Source organism: Oncorhynchus mykiss, chromosome 1 (genome assembly GCF_013265735.2).
Source record: "Oncorhynchus mykiss isolate Arlee chromosome 1, USDA_OmykA_1.1, whole genome shotgun sequence".
Taxonomy (NCBI): domain Eukaryota; kingdom Metazoa; phylum Chordata; class Actinopteri; order Salmoniformes; family Salmonidae; genus Oncorhynchus; species Oncorhynchus mykiss.
Genome location: NC_048565.1, coordinates 15,669,106 through 15,688,290, shown reverse-complemented (window position 1 = coordinate 15,688,290; position 19,185 = coordinate 15,669,106). Strand labels below are relative to the sequence as shown.

The 19,185-nt window shown below is 44.5% G+C and overlaps 1 protein-coding gene across 1 annotated transcript in view; it reads left to right on the top strand.

Moving 5' to 3' along the window:
* The first annotated feature begins 5,428 nt into the window (after positions 1-5,428).
* The window catches only part of LOC110490301 (adenomatous polyposis coli protein 2), a 43,892-nt gene continuing 30,135 nt past the window's right edge, over positions 5,429-19,185 (top strand). The window contains exon 1 of the mRNA XM_021563655.2: positions 5,429-5,593. The gene's annotated coding sequence lies outside the window, so the exon portion shown is untranslated. The remainder of the gene's footprint in view (positions 5,594-19,185) is intronic.

Below are 19,185 nucleotides of genomic sequence, written 5' to 3'. Positions count from 1 at the left end.
GTGACATGGCTGGTTTTCTTTTTGTAGTCCGTAATTTCCTGTAGACCCTGCCACATACACCTCATGTCTGAGCCATTCAATTGGACTCCCCTTTGTCCCTAAACCGACATTTTGCTTGTTTGACTGCCTTGCGAAAGGAATAACTACACTGTTTATATTCGGCCATATTCCCAGTCATCTTTCCATGATTAAATGGAATGGTTTGCGCTTTCAGTTTTGCGCGAATACTGCCATCCATCCATGGTTTCTGGTTAGGGTAGATTTTAATAGTCACAGTGGGTACAATATCTCCAATGCACTTCCTTATAAACTCACTCACCGAATCAGCATATAAATCAATGTTATTCTCTGAGGCTGCCCGGAAAATTTCCCAGTCCGCGTGAACAAAACATTCCTGAAGCGTGGATTACGATTGGTCAGACCAGCGTTGAGTAGTTCTAGTCACGGGTACATCTTGTTTGAGGTTCTGCCTATAGGACTGGAACTAAGGGGCCTAGCCCGAACCACGAAAAACAGCCCCAGTGTCACGTTCTGACCATAGTTCTTTTGTGTTTTCTTTGTTTTAGTGTTGGTCAGGACGTGAGCTGAGTGGGCATTCTATGTTTTGTGTTTCTATGTTGGGTTTGTTGTTTGGCCTGATATGGTTCTCAATCAGAGGCAGGTGTTTGTCATTGTCTCTGATTGGGAACCATATTTAAGTAGCCTGTTTTGTGTTGGGTTTTGTGGGTGGTTGTCTTCTGTCTTTGTGTCTATGCACCAGATAGGACTGCTTTCGGTTTTCACATTTGTTGTTCTGTATTTTGTAAGTGTCCTCGGTTATCATCTATATTAAACATGTTGAACACTAACCACGCTGCATTTTTGTCCTCCTCTCCTTCAACGGAAGAAAACCGTTACAGAACCACCCACCACAATAGGACCAAGCGGCGTGGTAACAGGCAGCAGCAGGAGAGGTAGCAGCAGCAGCAGCAGCAGCAGGAGAGGCAGCACTATTTAGAGAAATGGACTTGGGAGGAGATCCTAGACGGGAAAGGACCCTGGGCACAGCCAGGAGATTATCGCCCCAAAGAAGAGCTGGAGGCAGCGAAGGCGGAGAGGCGCTGGTATGAGGAGGCAGCACGGCGGCGCGGATGGAAGCCTGAGAGACAGCCTCAAAAATGTATTGGGGGGGGCACAGGGAGGGTGGGGCAGAGTCAGGAGTCAGACCTGAGCCAACTCCCCCTGTTTACCGTGAGGAGCCAAGGATGGAATCAGAGCAGTCGGCGAAGTTGAGGTGTGTATCTGAGAGTGTGGAGGAGTTTTTGGAAAATTTGGAGGAGAGTGAATGGAGGGGAGATTATGAGACATTCGAGGAGTTGTTGATAAAATTGGAGGAGAGTGAGGAGAGAGAGCTGTTGGTTTGGCGCAGTATGCACAGCACTCATCCTGAGGTGCGTGCTAGTCGTGCTAACTGTGGCGGGCGTTGTACTGGTCAGGCACTGTGTTATGCGGTGGAACGCACGGTGTCCCCAGTACGTGTGCTTAGCCCGGTGCGCTACATCCCAGCTCCCCACATCTGCCGGGCTAGGGTGAAGATCCAGCCAGGGCAGATGGTGCCAGCCCTGCTCTCAAGATCTCTAGTACGCCTTCATGGTCTGGTCCATCCAGTGCCACCTCCACACACCAGCCCTCCGGTGGCAGCCCCCCGCACCAGGCTGTCTCTCCGTCCTTTGGCTACAGGTGCTCCCGCCTGTCCAGCGCTGCTAGAGTCTCCCGCCTGTCCAGAGCTGCTAGAGTCTCCCATCTGTCCAGAGCTGCTAGAGTCTCCCGTCTGTCCAGAGCTGCTAGAGTCTCCCGCCTGTCCAGAGCTGCTAGAGTCTCCCGCCTGTCCAGAGCTGCTAGAGTCTCCCGTCTGTCCTGAGCCGTCAGAGCCGCCAGTCTGCAAGGAGCCGCCAGAGCCGCCAGTCTGCAAGGAGCCGCCAGAGCTGCCAGTCTGCAAGGAGCCGCCAGAGCCGCCAGTCTGCAAGGAGCCGCCAGAGCCGCCAGTCAGCCAGGAGCCGCCAGAGCCGCCAGTCAGCCAGGAGCCGCCAGAGCCGCCAGTCAGCCAGGAGCCGCCAGAGCCGTCAACCAGCCTGAGCTATCTCTCAGTCCTGAGCTGCCTCTCGGTCCTGAGCTACCCCTCGGTCCTGAGCTACCCCTCGGTCCTGAGCTACCCCTCGGTCCTGAGCTACCCCTCAGTCCTGAGCTACCCCTCACTCCTGAGCTGCCCCTCAGTCCTAAGCTGCCCCTCAGTCCTGAGCTGCCCTTCAGTCCTGAGCTGCCCCTCAGTCCTGAGCTGCCCTTCAGTCCTGAGCTACCCCTCAGTCCAGAGCTGCCCTTCAGTCCGGAGGAGTTTGTTTCGTCCAGTGGGGCCCTTTAGTAGGGTTGCCAGTCCAAGGTCGGTGGCGAGGGTCGCCGTTCCTAGGAGGACACTAAAGCGGACAAAGACTATGGTGGAGTGGGGTCCACGTCCTGCACCAGAGCCGCCACCGCGGACAGATGCCCACCCAGACCCTCCTCTATAGGTTCAAGTTTTGCGGCCGGAGTCCGCACCTTGGGGGGGGGGTGGGTACTGTCACTTTCTGACCATAGTTCTTTTGTGTTTTCATTGTTTTAGTGTTGGTCAGGACGTGAGCTGAGTGGGCATTCTATGTTTTGTGTTTCAATGTTGGGTTTGTTGTTTGGCCTGATATGGTTCAACGGAAGAAAACCGTTACACCCAGACCATTATTCCTCCTCCACCAAACCTTACAGTTGGCACTATGCATTGGGGCACGTAGCGTTCTCCTGGCATCCGCCAAACCCAGAGTCCAATGGTGATGACCTTTACACCACTCCAGCCGACGCTTGGCATTGCGCATGGTGATCTTAGGCTTGTGTGCGGCTGCTCGGTCATGGAAACCCTGTTGTGGAAATTCACCACTAAGGACTCAAAGTCAAACTAAATTAAGTAATGTTTATTAACGCACAGAGAGGTTCACAAACTCAATACAAGACTGATGAAACTCTGAAAAGGTGCGTTCCCTTTCAGTCCCTTTATACTGCTACACAAACAAGTCATATAACCTTGAAACTGAGACATTTTATAACTGTTCTAGTCCCAAGATAATGTTTTACAAATACTGCCAAATTGCTTATTAGTGATTGTGGTTTACTTCTTTGTGCAGTCAATCTGTCACTCGCATGAACCCAACCAATGCAGGTTATTACAAAACAGCATTGTGCTAAACATACGATCTGATACACACAGAGACAATTTCCATTACAAACCATTCCACGAAGCTCCTGACAAACAGTTCTTGTTCTGAGGTTGCTTCCAGAAGCAGTTTGGAACTCAGTATTGAGTATTGAAACTGAGGAGAGATTATTTTTAGGCACTACTCGCTTCAGCACTCGGTGGTCACATTCTGTGAGCTTGTGTTTCCACTTCAAAACAGAAGGAGCCGCCAGGGCAGAAACAGAAGAAGCTCTAGCAAGGCAGAAATTTGACAAACGGACTTGTTGAAAAGGTGGTCTCCTATGACGGTGCCACATTGAAAATCACTGAGTTCTTCAGTAAGGCCATTCTACTGCCAATGTTTTCCAATGGAGAATGCATGGCTGTGTGCTCGATTTTATACACCTGTCAGCAACAGGTGTGGCTGAAATAGCCATATCCACTAATTTGAAGGGGTGTCCACATACTTTCGTGTATCTAGTGTATGATTATCTTTGATTAGATGGGGTTCTTTAAGTCAGTCAGTTTAATGTAGTGTAGCCCAACATGCGGTGCTTTAGGCTGCCACATAATTGGTGTCAGTGAGTGGATGCCGTTTGCTGCCTGTTAAATAGCATAGTGGCTCCAGAGTGGCATGGTGCAGAAGGAACAGCTCCCACGTTTCTCTCTCTCTCTCGCTGTCTCTCGCTCGCTCTCTCTCTCTCTTTCTCTCTCTATTGGTGGGAGTGGACATGAAGCTAGGCTTCAGGCCTCAACTCTAACAATACAATGGACGATTAATTTGCCCCTCCCCCACTAAATGGCAGAAAGGTAGGCCTCACTGACCTAGAATTAATGTGCTTTTGAGTGACATCGGCAGATGGAATCACGCATGGGATCGTTCAACAGACGCTTCCGATGAACGCAATCCAGCATCTGACCATGTGAAATGAACTCTTCACAGTGAAAACTTGGTCCCACAGAGAGCGGGAGGAGAGAGGGAGTCATTAGACAGGGAGGGAGGGAGGGAGGGGGAGAAAGAGGAGAGAGGGGAGAGAGAGAGTCAGTCAACAGACAGACAGAGGTAGGAGAGAGGAGGGCGAGAGACGATGGAGAGGGAGAGAGAGACGAGAGGAGGGGGAGGCAGGGAAAGAAGGAGGGAGAGAGAATGGAGGGGAGGAGGGAGAGAGAAAGGGGAGATTGAGGGAAGGGGAGAGAGAGAGGGAGAGGGTGAAGGAGGGATGGGAGAGAGAGGAAGGAGAGAGAATGGAAGGAGGAGGGAGAGAGAGAAAAGGGGAGAGTGAGGGAGGGGTAGAGAGGGGAGAGAGAGACAGAGAAGGTGGGGGCGGGGTGAAAGAAGGGGGAGGAGAGAGAAGAAAAGGAGTGGGAATAAAACGGTGGAGAGAGAGAGAGAGACAAACTCTCAAAATGACAAAATGAGATGAACAAGAAAAACGTTAACCTGAGAAATACTGAGAAAACATCGCTGAAGTGAGGGGGATGGCGCCACTGTCTGTAAATTTTCCCAGACAGCCTTTCTTGGTGCAGCTGACACTAAAGATTAGCTGTTGTCTCCCTCCAGTGGTAAATTGAGACATTACAAGAATAAGAGGCAACGCCCACCTCCAAAACAATGACCAATTATGAACGGGGTCATGTGCCTTTCTTCATTATTTATCAACGAGTTGGGTCAGGTGACTTAATAACTAAATAATACCTGGATAGGCAAAGTACTCAGGGGATCTGTCCGTTCAGCACCCCACTGCCCTGGTCAGGAACCTCTGTCAAGGCAGCGGCACCATTCACCTGTTCAGCACCATGGACAGCAACCACTGGCAAGGCAGCGGCGCCATTCACCTGTTCAGCACCATGAACAGCAACCCCTGGCAAGGCAGCGGCGCCATTCACCTGTTCAGCACCATGGACAGCAACCCCTGGCAAGCTTTGAGCAGAATGTCAAAACTAAGCCTTGATACGACCAAAATGTGCACAGTATTATGATTCACAGATGCACACATTATAGGTGGGAACCAAATCTGATGTCTGTGTGCTTTCCCGCACTTCCATATACACGTTTAAAGTTCAAGTTAAAAGTTTAGGTTTAGATTTTGCTAACCAGTCTTTACGCCGAACGTATGAAGCACATTATAATATTTTCTATATTCAAAATTGCCTACCAAGAAAAATAAATAGCGTTTTTAGTGAAATTGAGAGACAGCGAGAGAGAGCGCGAGAGAGAGGGAGAGAGGTTGTGGTGTGTGACAGACTAGCATCACAACAGTAACACGCATCTGCTAGTGGCGAATTCAGTATCACTCCCACAGAATCCCGAGGTCTCATTCCACACCCTATTGAAATCAACACAGCTCGGGAAATGAGGTAAGAATAAAGCACAATTGTATGTCTTATAATTATTTTACATGCCAGCAACGAATGCCTCATCAAACGTAGATTTAAAAGCTACGAATTGTTTGTTTTATCGGTTTCTTACGATGCTGCATGAAAATGGAGGTCGGGTTGGTTACGTTGCGAGCTGAGCAGAGGGAGAATAGTCCTGATGCGAATAGAATGTTAAACAGGCGGATGCATGGAAGTGTTTTTTTTTTCAAGATACACATGACGCTTTTAGCCTTGAATGCATTTTGTGTTCAATCATCACTGCAAAAATGTATTTGTAGCCGAGATTGTCCAATGTATAGGCTGTTACTGAAAATGTATTGCAAGGTCGATTGAAATAGGTGGGCTTGTCCAGGTGACCTAATGTGATGGTTTCGAAACGGTACATGTGCAGGCTATTTCTCTAACTGATAATCTCTCCACTCGACGTCAAAAAATCATGGAAATATTTTGCATTTAAATCGATTCGTGTATTTTCATAGCTACGTAGTGGCCTATTTGACGTCGCCAATGGAAGAAAACAGTAGACCATCGCTGTTGTGTGATTGATGGACTCCTATTTGCAGTTGTTTTTATTAAGTTGTTTGGCTGAGCAATGTACGGCCAAATGGATATGCATAATGTTTAACAACAATGCATGCTGTTTTAAGCAGTTACATTTTTATTGGGCCTATGTGGTAAATTCCAGAGATATAAGGCCTACACTTGATTATTGAGAATGGTGGATAGACATTTAGAGCTATACTGGCTGATGCGCAGGAGTCTGCGTGTGTCTGTCCAGATTTTGTAGCCTGTGGCTTACAAAATGTATCGAATTTACATTAGAATGCATGCACACACAAAAAGTTAATAAAATTAGGTTATTTTTGTCAGTTTGAATCAATCACCGGAACTTCATCAGTGTAAAATATATTTTTTGTGACATTTGTGTAAAATTACATCACACCTCATTAGAAAAATAGATATTGTATGCAAAGGAAATTAGTAGCCACATACAGCACAATACTACATGAATAATAATGTGTAAACCCAGAAGTAGAGAAGACATTTTAATACCTATTTTTTAAATCATTGCTCTCACTGTAGACACTCAATGGTAATCAGTACAGATCCTACTCTAATGAGTCTCTTAGGGACTGGTCACCCACTGTGGCCATGGCTTTGATTATCCTGTGAGTGGCTTCTATCATACAACTAGGGTGTGGCTGTGCCCTATTAGTTCTGTTGCCATCTGTGTATGTGTAACAGTATTGCTTCCGTCCCTGTCCTTGCCACTGCCTCCCATGAAGTGTTGTTACCTATCGCTCCACAAAAGAAAGGGAAACAACTACTTCAGGGTCTCAGAGTGAGTGACGTCACCGATTGAAATGCCACTAGTGTGCACCGCTAACTAGCCAGCCATTTCAGACCGGTTACATATGTCTCATATCAAACATTCACAACAACATCCAGGAATCCAATGCTATTTTCTCAGTTTTCACTTCCCCACTGCAGTTGGTTAACTAGCGGCGAAACTGTATGCCATGATGTTCTGAGCTGTCTGGACACTGTCTGGACAAAACTGCCCAATGGAACTGAACTTGACCACCGAGAGAACTGCCAGGTTAAACAGACCATCGATTCATAGCCCCTTTAGGCCTGGAAACTAAGCATCGCCAGGCTTTAAAAGTCCTCAACATGGAAGGCGCTTACATAATGTTATATAGTGTGATGATTATTTAGGGAAGGGATGGGCAACTACACTACATGACCACTTGCTCGTCTCATTCCACCATTATGAGCATTAATATGGAGTTTTTCCCTCCCCCTTTGCTGCCATAGCAGCCTCCACTCTTCTGGGAAGGCCTCCTACTAGATGTTGGAACATTTATGTGGGGACTTGCTTCCATTCAGCCACAAGAGCATTAGTGAGGTCGGACACTGATGTTGAGCGATTAGGCCTGGCTCGCAGTCGGCATTCCATTTCATCCCAAAGGAGTTTGATGGGGTTGACGTCAGGGCTCTATGCAGGCCAGTCAAGTTCTTCCACACCGATCTCGACAAACCATTTCTGTATGGACGTTGCTTTGTGCACTGGGGCATTGCCATGCTGAAAGAGAAAAGGGCCTTCCCCAAACTGTTGCCACAAAGTTGGAAGCACAGAATCGTCTAGAATGTCACTGTGTGCTGTAGCGTTAAGATTTCTCTTCACTGGAATTAAGGGGCCTAGCCTGAACCATAAAAAACAGCCCCTGACCATTATTCCTCCTCCACCAAACTTTACAGTTAGCTGTAACGGCTTTCTTCTGGTGAAGGAGAGGAGGACCAAGGTGCAGCGTGGTAAGTGTCCACAATGTTTTTATTAATAAAGACAAATAAACACTTGAACAAAAACAATAAACGAGGATGTGAAAATATACAAAAATCGAAACAGCACCGTGTGGCGACAAACACTCACACGGAAACAAACACCCACAAACCAACAGTGAAACCCAGGCTACCTAAGTATTATTCTCAATCAGAGACAATTAACGACACCTGCCTCTGATTGAGAACCATACTAGGCTGAACACAAAAACCAACATAGGAAAACAAACATAGACTGCCCACCCCAACTCACGCCCTGACCATACTAAAACAAAGAATAAAATAACAGAACTATGGTCAGAACGTGACATTAGCGCTATGCATTGGAGCAGGTCGTGTTTTCCTGGCATCCACTAAACCCAGATTTGTCTGTCGGACTGCCAGATGATGAAGCGTGATTCATTACTCCAGAGACCGTGTTTCCAATGCTTCAGAGTCCAATGGATGTGAGCTTTACACCACTCCAGCCAATGTTTGGCATTGCGCATGGTGATCTTAGGCTTGTGTGCGGCTGCTCGGCCATGGAAACCCATTTCATTAAGCTCCCAATGAACAGTTTTTGTGCTGACGTTGCTTCCGGAGGCAGTGTTGCAACTGAGTGTTGCAACCGAGAAAAGGTGATTTTTACGCTCTTAAGGACTCTGCGGTCCCTTTTTGTGAGCTTGTATGGCCTACCACTTCGTGGCTGAGCATTAGTTGCTCCTAGACGTTTCCCCTTCACGATAACAGCACTTACAGTTGACCAGGGCAGCTCGAGCAGGGCAGAAATTTGACGAACTGACTTGGAAAGGTAGCATCCTATGACGGGGCCACATTGAAAGTCACTGAGCTCTTCAGTAAGGGCATTCTACTACCAATGTTTGTCAATGAAGATTGCATGGCTGTGTGCTCAATTTTATATACCTGACAGCAATGGGTATGGCTGAAATAGCCTAATCCACTAATTTGGAGGGGTGTCCACATACTTTTGTATATACATTGCCTTCGGAAAGTATTCAGACCCCTTGGCCTTTTCCACATTTTGTTACGTTACGGCCTTATTCTAAAATTGATTAAATAATTTTCTTTCCTCATCAATCTACACACAATAACCCATAATGACAAAGCAAAAACAGGTTTTTAAATGTTTTTGTAAATCTATTAAAAATAGAAAAACCCTTTGCTATGAGACTCGAAATTGAACTCAGGTGCATCCTGTTTCCATTGATCATCCAGGAGATGTTTCTACAACTTGATGGGAGCACCTGTGCTAATTTCAATTGATTGGACATGATTTGGAAAAGCACACACCTGTCTATATAAGGTTGATAGTCCATGTCAGAGCAAAAACCAAGCCATGAGGTCGAAGAAATTGTCCGTAGAGCTCCAAGACAGGATTGTGTCGAGGCACAGATCTGGGGAAGGGTACCACATTTTTTTGCAGCATTGAAGGTCCCCAAGAACACAGTGGCCTCGATCATTCTTAAATGTAAGAAGTTGGGAACCACCAAGACTCTTCCTAGAGCTGGCCACCCGGCCTAATTGAACAATCTGGGAAGAAGGGCCTTGGTCAGGGAGGTGACAAAGAACCCGATGGTCACACTGACAGAGCTCCAGAGTTCCTCTGTGGAGATGGGAGAACCTTCCAGAGAGACAACCATCTCTGCAGCACTCCACCAATCAGACGGAAGCCACTCCTCAGTAAAAGGCACGACAGCTCGCTTGGAGTTCACCAAAAGGCACCTAAAGACTTTCAGACCATGTGAAACAAGATTCTCTGGTCTGATGAAACCAAGATTGAACTCTGGCCTGAATGCCAAGCATCACGTCTAGAGGAAACCTGGCACTATCCCTACGGTGAAGCATGGTGGTGGCAGCATCATGCAGTGGGTATGTTTTTCAGCAGCAGGGACTGCGAGACTAAGCAGGATTGAGGAAGAAATTAATGGAGCAAAGTACAGAGAGAGATCCTTGATGAAAACCTCCTCCAGAGCGCTCAGGACCTCAGACTGGGGGTGTGATGATTCACCTTCGCCCCAGTCAACAATCCTAAGCAGACAGCCAAGACAATGCAGGAGTGGCTTCTGAATGTCCTTGAGTGACCCAAACAGAGCCCGGGCTTGAACCTGATCGAATATCTCTGGAGAGACCTGAAAATAGCTGTGCAGCAATGCTTCCCATCTAACCTGACATAGCTTGAGAGGATCTGCAGAGAAGAATGGGAGAAACTCCCCAATTACAGGTGTGCCAAGCTTGTACGTCATATCCAAGAAGACTCGAGGCTGTAATCACTGCCAAATTTTCTTCAACAAAGTACTGAGTAAAGGGTTTGAATACTTATGTGATATTTCCATGTTTTATTTGTATTAAATTTGCAAAAATGTCTAAAAACCTGTTTTTGCTTTGTCATTATATGGTTTTGTGTGTAGATTTATGAGGTGGAAAAACTATTTAATAATTTTTAGAATAAGGCTGTAACATAGCAAAATGTGGAAAAAGTCAAGGGGTCTGAATACTTCCTGAAGGCACTGTATAGTGTAACTGACACGCCAGATTTTGTGAAGGTAAACAACTGAACCCTGATGTGGTTGGAAAGAGGTGGACTGTTTATTCTTTGTAAGGACAACAAGAAGTCTGGAATTAAGATTCAACAAGGTTGATGAATCAATTAGGTTAGTTTCTCACCAAGAGACCATTGTCATGTCTTTGGCTATGCCGGATTAAGTGATATTAACTCGAAAGTCGGGGCACCACAAAATAATGTTTATAGAGCTGTTATCTTCTGAATAAACTCTTAAAGACATAGTAATCTTCACGAACCCTGGCTAAGAAGTTGAATCAGTTATGCAAAATTTGGTTTAATTATTTATTTACTAAATACCTAAATAATCACACAGAATTACATATACACAGAATGTATCATACATTGATTACAAATTATGTCATAAAGGAAAACATCCCTAGCAGACGGAACAGATATGACGGCTGGTTACACAAAGAAAGGGGGTTGGGTTTGAGTGAAAGAGCGGGAAGACTGAGGAGTAAAAAGGTTTTGTGTCTCTATTTGGCCGTAGGCAGCTATGCTATCGTAAATGCAGTATCTTATGCAGTCTAAATAACCGCCCATTTGAAAAAGGAAAACGCAATAAATATTTACTCTGAGCTGCGCTTCGGTAGAATGGTCGTAGATAGAAGGCGGTGTGGTCCAGCATGGATCTCTGGTCCTCTGAAGAATGTCTAGTAGTGAATTGGTGCGTGGTAGAATGGATACTCTGCCCTTCCTCTCCTAGCCCACGTCTATAGTTGCTGCACTAACGCAACAGTTTAGGAGGTATCACTTCTTTAGTGAATAAGAGTTCAAAGTTCATACCAAGTTGCCATACTTTAAGCTCATGCTATATTCTGGCTGGTATAGTCGAAATTCATCCTTTCTGCGTGTGGATTGTCATCTTCACGTTGAAATTCAATGCTAATTTTGTTAGGTTCTTGTCCTTCAACCAGAGCTCACGCTGAGGTTGGCTTAGTTCTGTAGGTGACCTTGTCCTTTTTAAGGCGGAGACCGCAAGTCCTGACGTCCTTGGAACAGGAAGTTGAATTTTCGTCAACGGGTTTATATAGTGGTGAAAGAAGGGGCGTTTCATAGTTTACAACCAAAGTCTGTTCACTTGGACGGGGCCTCTGAGTGAGCAGAGTTTCTCTATGACAAAACTTTCTCTAATTTAAGAAGCTAAAATTACATTTAATCTTTTCACAAATAGTTTCATTTTTAAACATTTAGATTGAACAACAATTCCATGTGAATCTGATAACTAGAATGTGTAGACTTTCCAAGATATAGTTTATGTTGTCCTATCATCAGTAATAATGTCTCAGACGCCAACTGATCTGACATCATGTTCATTAAGTACCAACGCATATTTTCAACTGTTTGGATTACCGAAATTGGGTTCCGTTTCCCACCTTTTGATGTTCCCAGACTCTCTATGTTAACAAAGGGATTTTCAATAGTCACATTGGTAGAGTAGAGAGAGGAAAAATGGGAAATGTATTTATGGGGGTCATAAACCTCCCCCAACATGCCAATGTCATGACACCATTAATTGGCTAGTCTCCCATCATTTTACTGACTGGTCCAAAGCATTTAGCATCATATTTGAAGGAAATGTAGGATATAGCACTTTATGAGTGTCTAATGACATGGTCAACCAAACCCAGAGAATCAGTATGAAGAATTGGTATTATATATGTCTTTGTAAGACATGGTTCTTGAGGGAGGCATTTGTTACAGTACAGTAGCTATGATATATTCGTTTTTCCTAAGGATGATGTGTATTTCTTGACACTCTCAAGAGAATATCCAAGTTCAGCAATGTTTTCAGATTACAAATGTATATCACCTAATCATATACATTTCTATTTTCCTAATATTTCAGCAATTGGTTGCTGAACCTCAGCTCAGATGCCTGTCTATTAAATTGAGAAAACAACCATCTAGACATTTGAGCAGTTTGCCAGTTTCTCTCTATATAGCCTACTGCAATTGACATTCCCAAACATTGGTAGGAAGGAACGCAAATCTCCTACAGTTAATAAGGGCCTTCCTTCCATTTTCACTGAACGCATTCTTTCCTGTAATGGACGCTGAAATGTTGCTGCTTATGATGCTGCTTCAGATACAATCTCTGAGGCAGTGCCTTTAAACTCCAAGCCAAAGTCATTGACATAATTAGCCAATGTGAACAAAGGCTTGCCTTGCTCACAATGAATGTACGTCATTCAGAATGCAATGGAAGATCTCTTATCCATAGAGTCTATAGTGGGATATTTTTGACCTCTGTCACCTAAACTATAGGAAATGTCATCCCTTCTACCCATGGAAGCCTACCACCTCTTTCCATTGTAAATTCATCGGTTGATGGTGTAATGCTAACCTCCTCTTTTGACTCATCCTTACTGTAGTAGTCGCTAGGAGACCCCCTTAGGTTACATACCATAGGGCTGGTCTATCTAGTGACTGTACGTACATACCCCAACCAGAAACCATGGATTACAGGCAAACTTTTCACTGAGCTAAAGGGTGGAGCTGCCGCTTTCAAGGAGCGCGACTCTAACCCGGAAGCTTATAAGAAATGCCGCTATGCCCCCGACGAACCATCAAACAGGCAAAGCGTCAATACAGGACTAAGATTGAATCGTACTACAACGGCTCTGATGCATGTCAGATGTGGCAGGGCTTGCAAACTATTACAGACTACAAAGGGAAGCACAGCCGAGAGCTGCCCAGTGACACGAGCCTACCAGACGAGCTAAATAACTTCTATGCTCGCTTCGAGGCAAGTAACACTGAAACATGCATGAAATTACTGTGAGATCATGCTCTCCGCAGCCGATGTGAGTAAGACTTTTAAATAGGTCAACATTCAAAAGGGTCAGATGGATTACCAGGATGTGTACTCCAAGCATGCGCTGACCAACTGGCAAGTGTCTTCACTCACATTTTCAACCTCTCCCTGTCTGCGTCTGTATTACCAACATGTTTCAAGCAGACCACCATAGTCCCTGTGCCCAAGAACATTAAGGTAACCTGCTTAAATGACTACCAACCCGTAGCACTAACATCTGTAGCCATGAAATGCTCACATCAACACCATTATCCCAGAAACTCTAAACCCACTCCAATTTGCATACCACCCCAACAGATCCACAGATGATGCAATCTCTATTGTACTCCACACTGCCCTTTCCCACCTGGACAAAAGGAACACCTATGTGAGAATGCTATTAATTGACTACAGCTCAGCATTCAACACAATAGTGCCCTCAAAGCTCATCACTAAGCTAAGGATCCTGAGACTAAACACCTCCCTCTGCAACTGAATCCTGGACTTCCTGACGGACACGCGCCCAGGTGGTAAGGGTAGGTAACAACACATCCGCCACGCTGATCCTCAACACGGGGGCCCCTCAGGGGTGCGTGCTCAGTCCCGTCCGGTACTCACTGTTCACTTATGACTGCACGGCCAGGCACGACTCCAACACCATCATTAAGTTGTCTGACAACAATGAGACAGCCTATAGGGTAGAAACTTGACCGTGTGGTGCAAGGACAACAACCTTTCCCTCATGATCAAGACAATAGGAGATGATTGTGGACTACAGGAAAAAGAGGACCGAACACACCCCCATTCTCATCGATGGGGCTGTAGTGGAGCAGGTTGAGAGCTTCAAGTTCCTTGGCATCACCAACAAACTAACATGGTCCAAGCACACGAAGACAGTCGTGAAGAGGGCACGACAAAACCTATTCCCCTTCAAGAAACTGAAAAGATTTGGTATAGGTCCTCAGATCCTCAAAAGGTTTTACAGCTGCACCATCGAGAGCATCCTGACGGGTTGCATCACTGCCTGGTATGGCAACTGCTTGGCCTCCGACCGCAAGGCACTACAAAGGGTAGTGCGTACGGCCCAGTACATCACCGGGGCCAAGCTTCCTGCCATCCAGGACCTCTATACCAGGAGGTGTAAGAGGAAGGCCCTAAAAATTGTTCAAGACTCCATCCACCCTAGTCATAGACTGATCTCTCTGCTACCGCACGAAAAGCGGTACCGTAGCACCAAGTCTAGGTCCAAGAGGATTCTAAACAGCTTCTACCCCCAAGCTTTAAGACTCCTGAACATCTAATCAACTGGCTATCCCCCTCTTATATGCTGCTGCTACTCTCTGTTATTATCTATGCATAGTCACTTTAATTACTCTACCTGCATGTACATATTACCTCAATTACCCCGACACCAGTGCCCCAGCAAATTGACTCTGTATCGGTACCCCCTGTATATAGCCCTGCTATTGTTATTTACTGCTGCTCTTTAACTAATTCTTTGTTTTTCTTGTCTCTTATTTTCTTAAAACTGCATTGTTGGTTAAAACTTCTTATGGCTGAGACCCCGCTAACGGGATCGATATGACAACAGCCAGTGAAAGTGCAGGGCGCCAAATTCAAACAACAGAAATCTCATAAATTAAAATTCCTCAAACATACAAGTATTTTACACAATTATAAAGATACACTTCTTGTTAATCCCACCACAGTGTCCAATTTCAAATAGGCTTTACGGCAAAAGCACCACAAACGATTATGTTAGGTGAGTGCCTATTCACAGAAAAACACAGCCATTTTTCCAGCCAAAGAGAGGAGTCACAAAAAGCAGAAATAGAGAAATTAATCACTAACCTTTGATGATCTTCATCAGATGACACTCATAGGACTTCATGTTACACAATACATGTATGTTTTGTTTGATAAAGTTCATGTTTATATAAAAAAAATCTCAGTACACATTGGCGCGTTATGTTCAGTAGTTCCAAAAACATCCAGTGATTTTGCAGAGAGCCACATCAATTTACAGAAATACACATCATAAATGTTGATGAAAATACAAGTGTTATAAATGGAACTTTAGATAAACTTCTCCTTAATGCAACCGCTGTGTCAGATTTCAAATAAGCTTTACCGAAAAAGCAAACCATGCAATAATCTGAGTACAGCGCTCAGAGACCAAAACAAGCCAAACAGATATCCGCCATGTTGTGTAGTCAACAGAAGTCAGAAATAGCATTTAAATATTCACTTACCTTTGATGATCTTCATCAGAATGCACTCCCAGGAATACCAATTCCACAATAAATGTTTGATTTGTTCGATAAAGTTCATAATTTATGTCCAAATACCTCCTTTTGTTAGCGCGTTTGGTAAACAAATCCAAATCCAGACGCTCGTGCAAGTCCAGCGGAAAGTTTTAACATAAATCTTCAATAATTTTCCAACTGGAGAATTCCTTTGTCTGTAGAAATGCAATGGAACAGAGCTCGCTCTCACATGGTCGCGCGTGACTATGCTTGTGGCTCTCTGCCAGACCTCTGACTCATTCCCCTCTCATTCTCCCCCACTTCACAGTAGAAGCATCAAACAAGGTTCTAAAGGCTGTTGACATTTAGTGGAAGCCTTAGGAAGTGCAATATGACCAATATCCCACTGTATCTTCAGTAGGGAATGAGTTGAAAAACTACAAACCTCAGATTTCCCACTTCCTGGTTGGATTTTTTTATCAGGTTTTTACCTGCCATGTGAGTTCTGTTATACTCACAGACAGCATTCAAACAGTTTTAGAAACTTCAGAGTGTTTTCTATCCAAATATACTAATACTATGCATATCTTAGCATCTGGGACTGAGTAGAAGGCAGTTTACTCTGGGCACCTCTGGGCACCTTATTCATCCAAGATACTCAATACTGCCCCCAGCCATAAGAAGTTAAGGGCTTGTAAGTAAGCATTTCCCCTGTTGTATTCGGCAAGTGTGACAAATAACATTTGATGTGATTTGATCATATGTCTGTCATTGGGACCCATGTATGGTTTTAGAATCTGTAGAGACAGCTATAGCTAGCAAAAGCCTTTCCCTTCTTGTTGTAGGCTTGTATAAACAAAAGGCCCAGGGCGTGTCACTAAGATTATGCGATCTTCTTTAGTGGTTTTTACCATGCGCATATCTCCCTTTACATCTGATATGTAATACATCCATGTAATTGATGAAAACAAAATGTTGCGGTCACTTTTGAAGGACGTGTCCCCAGAGAGATAGATCATTTTGGGTCTGGGTCTTTTAAGAACTTGTGCACAGAGTCAAAGGCTGTCGCTGAGAGGCTTTTTGGCAAGTGAATTCCAGTCAACTCTGATGATAACACCGTATTGATTCTTCACTTAGTGAGCATGTACAGAATAGTCAATCCCAGCTGTGACAAACTGATAGAATCAGACTAGCTTTTACAGTCCATTCCCTAAGCTGGGATGGCCAGCCAGTTCCAGGCTAGCAAAGATCTGTGCTGTTAGCATTAGCTGTAACGTTAGCAATGTTCTAGCTAAGAAGGCCAACTAACTATGTTGTGCTAGCTATTGTATGTGCTGACGATGCTGTGTAAGCTATGTGCTAGCTCAATCAAAAAAAAACACTCTGCTCTATGATATTTCCCCATGCGAGGACAATCCTTCTGTAAGCTTAGCATGTGTCCACTTGTCATGACAGTCACCATTTTGAAAGAAGAAAAACATCTGTGTCTGGAAACCTCACATAACTTTACCATTAGAGAATAAGCATTTGATCAGATTGCACGACTTCTTCCCCCGTTTACAATATCTGAATAATTTATGTTCTGGGTTTTATTTTGGATGAAATTGTAAATGCTCCTCCTACTTGGGTCAGTTGACGTGTTTTGGAATGACAGTATATTACCTGGCCTTTTGACCCCAAAAGAGCCATCTCTGTCAGTATGGGCTGGTCTGACCCCATGCTCAATCCATGGAAGTGGGTTCCTCCATTATTGGAAAATGGGGCTGTGGTGAAGCATTTCTTGTAAGATGGAAAATGTCCCTTATACTGCTTCATACGTATAAGAATTAGTATTCATTAAACACCTGTATTTGACTATATGCTTTGGACCAAATTGACCATAATAATAGGTAGGTTCCAACAACCTGAGCAAGGCCTCATTGTTAATCCGTAGCCTATGGCTATTATTCTATTGCATTTTATACTTGCAAAATACTTAATGGCGGTTTAGACATACATCAACCCCTTGAACACGCCCATGGTACTGCCCTACTGTAAGAGCCATGTTGATTCTTAACCTACACCTACAGTATGATAAGATTGATTATATTCAATTGTGCACAAGGACAAGACAGCCTGGTTGAGGAGAGAGATTCTCAGGCTCGACATCTTCACTGGCAGGTGCCGTTGTCGTGGTAACCAGACAGTCTTGGAGTGACAGGGTGATGTAGGAAGAAATGCAGCAGTGGTGGGCGGGCGTGTTGGTTGGGGGAGAATCCTATTATGTATGCTACTCCTGTTCTTTGTTCCGGCTCACATTCATGGCTTTCGTTTACTGTATCGATGACTCACACTGTAAAAAATGTAATAATAACAGTGATAGCGTAATAAAAGTAAACCTATAGCTATGATAATCATGATAATGCAAATCTACTACTAATCTTTTTTAAGACTGAAATACATGCAGAAGTTCAGTAATGATAGAAAATAGTAGTAGCCTATTTGTATTATAAATAATTACGAGTTTTTATTAATCATTACTAATAACAATATTGTTACTACAGTTTAAGTTGTGGTAAGAATGTTTTTACGGATTCGACTAGGGAATTAATTATTTTGTACAAGCTTCCATTGACAGACAACAAACCTGCTATTAGTAGCTAATTACTTAAACAAATTACCATAATTAGGAAAAACAAGATGGGAGAGGCAACAAACAGCCTGTTTGGCTCCGACTAACACTCATGGACCCCTGGACTTGAGCCCTTGACTGCTTAACCACAACAGGCAATACTCAGAAACCAAGTCTGCTTGTTCTTTCAAACTCAGATCCCCATTTATGTCCACGCAGCATTTAAGTCATTGTCCGTCAGGAGAAAGTGCTCTTGATTAGCCTCTGCTTCACCTGACTTGTTTCGCTGGCTACACAAGCGGCAGTTGCATCCACTGGATGTGGCTCAGAACTTTGGCTCCTATTGTGTTTTCATGACTGGAGATAGAAAGAGCCGGCTGTACAGAGCTTACTAGCTAATCACAGCACTGCTCGGCCCTAGCCCACTGCTGCTGTGGGGCATCTATGCTCTAGCATGGTTGATGTTCAGCCTGACCTTATAGGCGTGGAATGAGGCTTGGTTTTACGCTTTGTTTGTTTAGATTGTCTGAACATGGTTATTACAAAGTCCTAAACTGGCCATAAGTCCATTCGGGTTCATCTTGCCACACTGCTCCATAGAGAGTTGGCGTGTCCTGTGTTACTCACAGTAGGTGAGATGGTAGTGTCAGCTGAAGGCTGACTTCTTCCAGGTCATGGTTTGTGTAAGCTCTGGCTACTGCGTATATTAGTCACTCACTGATCAAAATAAACAGTCATTTAATGTCAGATTGCGGTTCTGAATGGAAACTGCACAGACCAGTTGTGAAGTAGGCAGCACATCATGTCAGTGGCATTCGTTTAGCTGGTATCAATAGCCTTACACTATATGAGATGCCCACTTAACCACATACAGCAGGGGTGTGATGTCCAACATGGTTGCAGGACAGAGTAAATTATATGGCGTTGTTTTGCTCTATGACATCAATTACCTCTACCCTCCTAATACCCCTTCTGCTTAGTTCGCCTTTATTCATCTCATCCTCTCTTTTA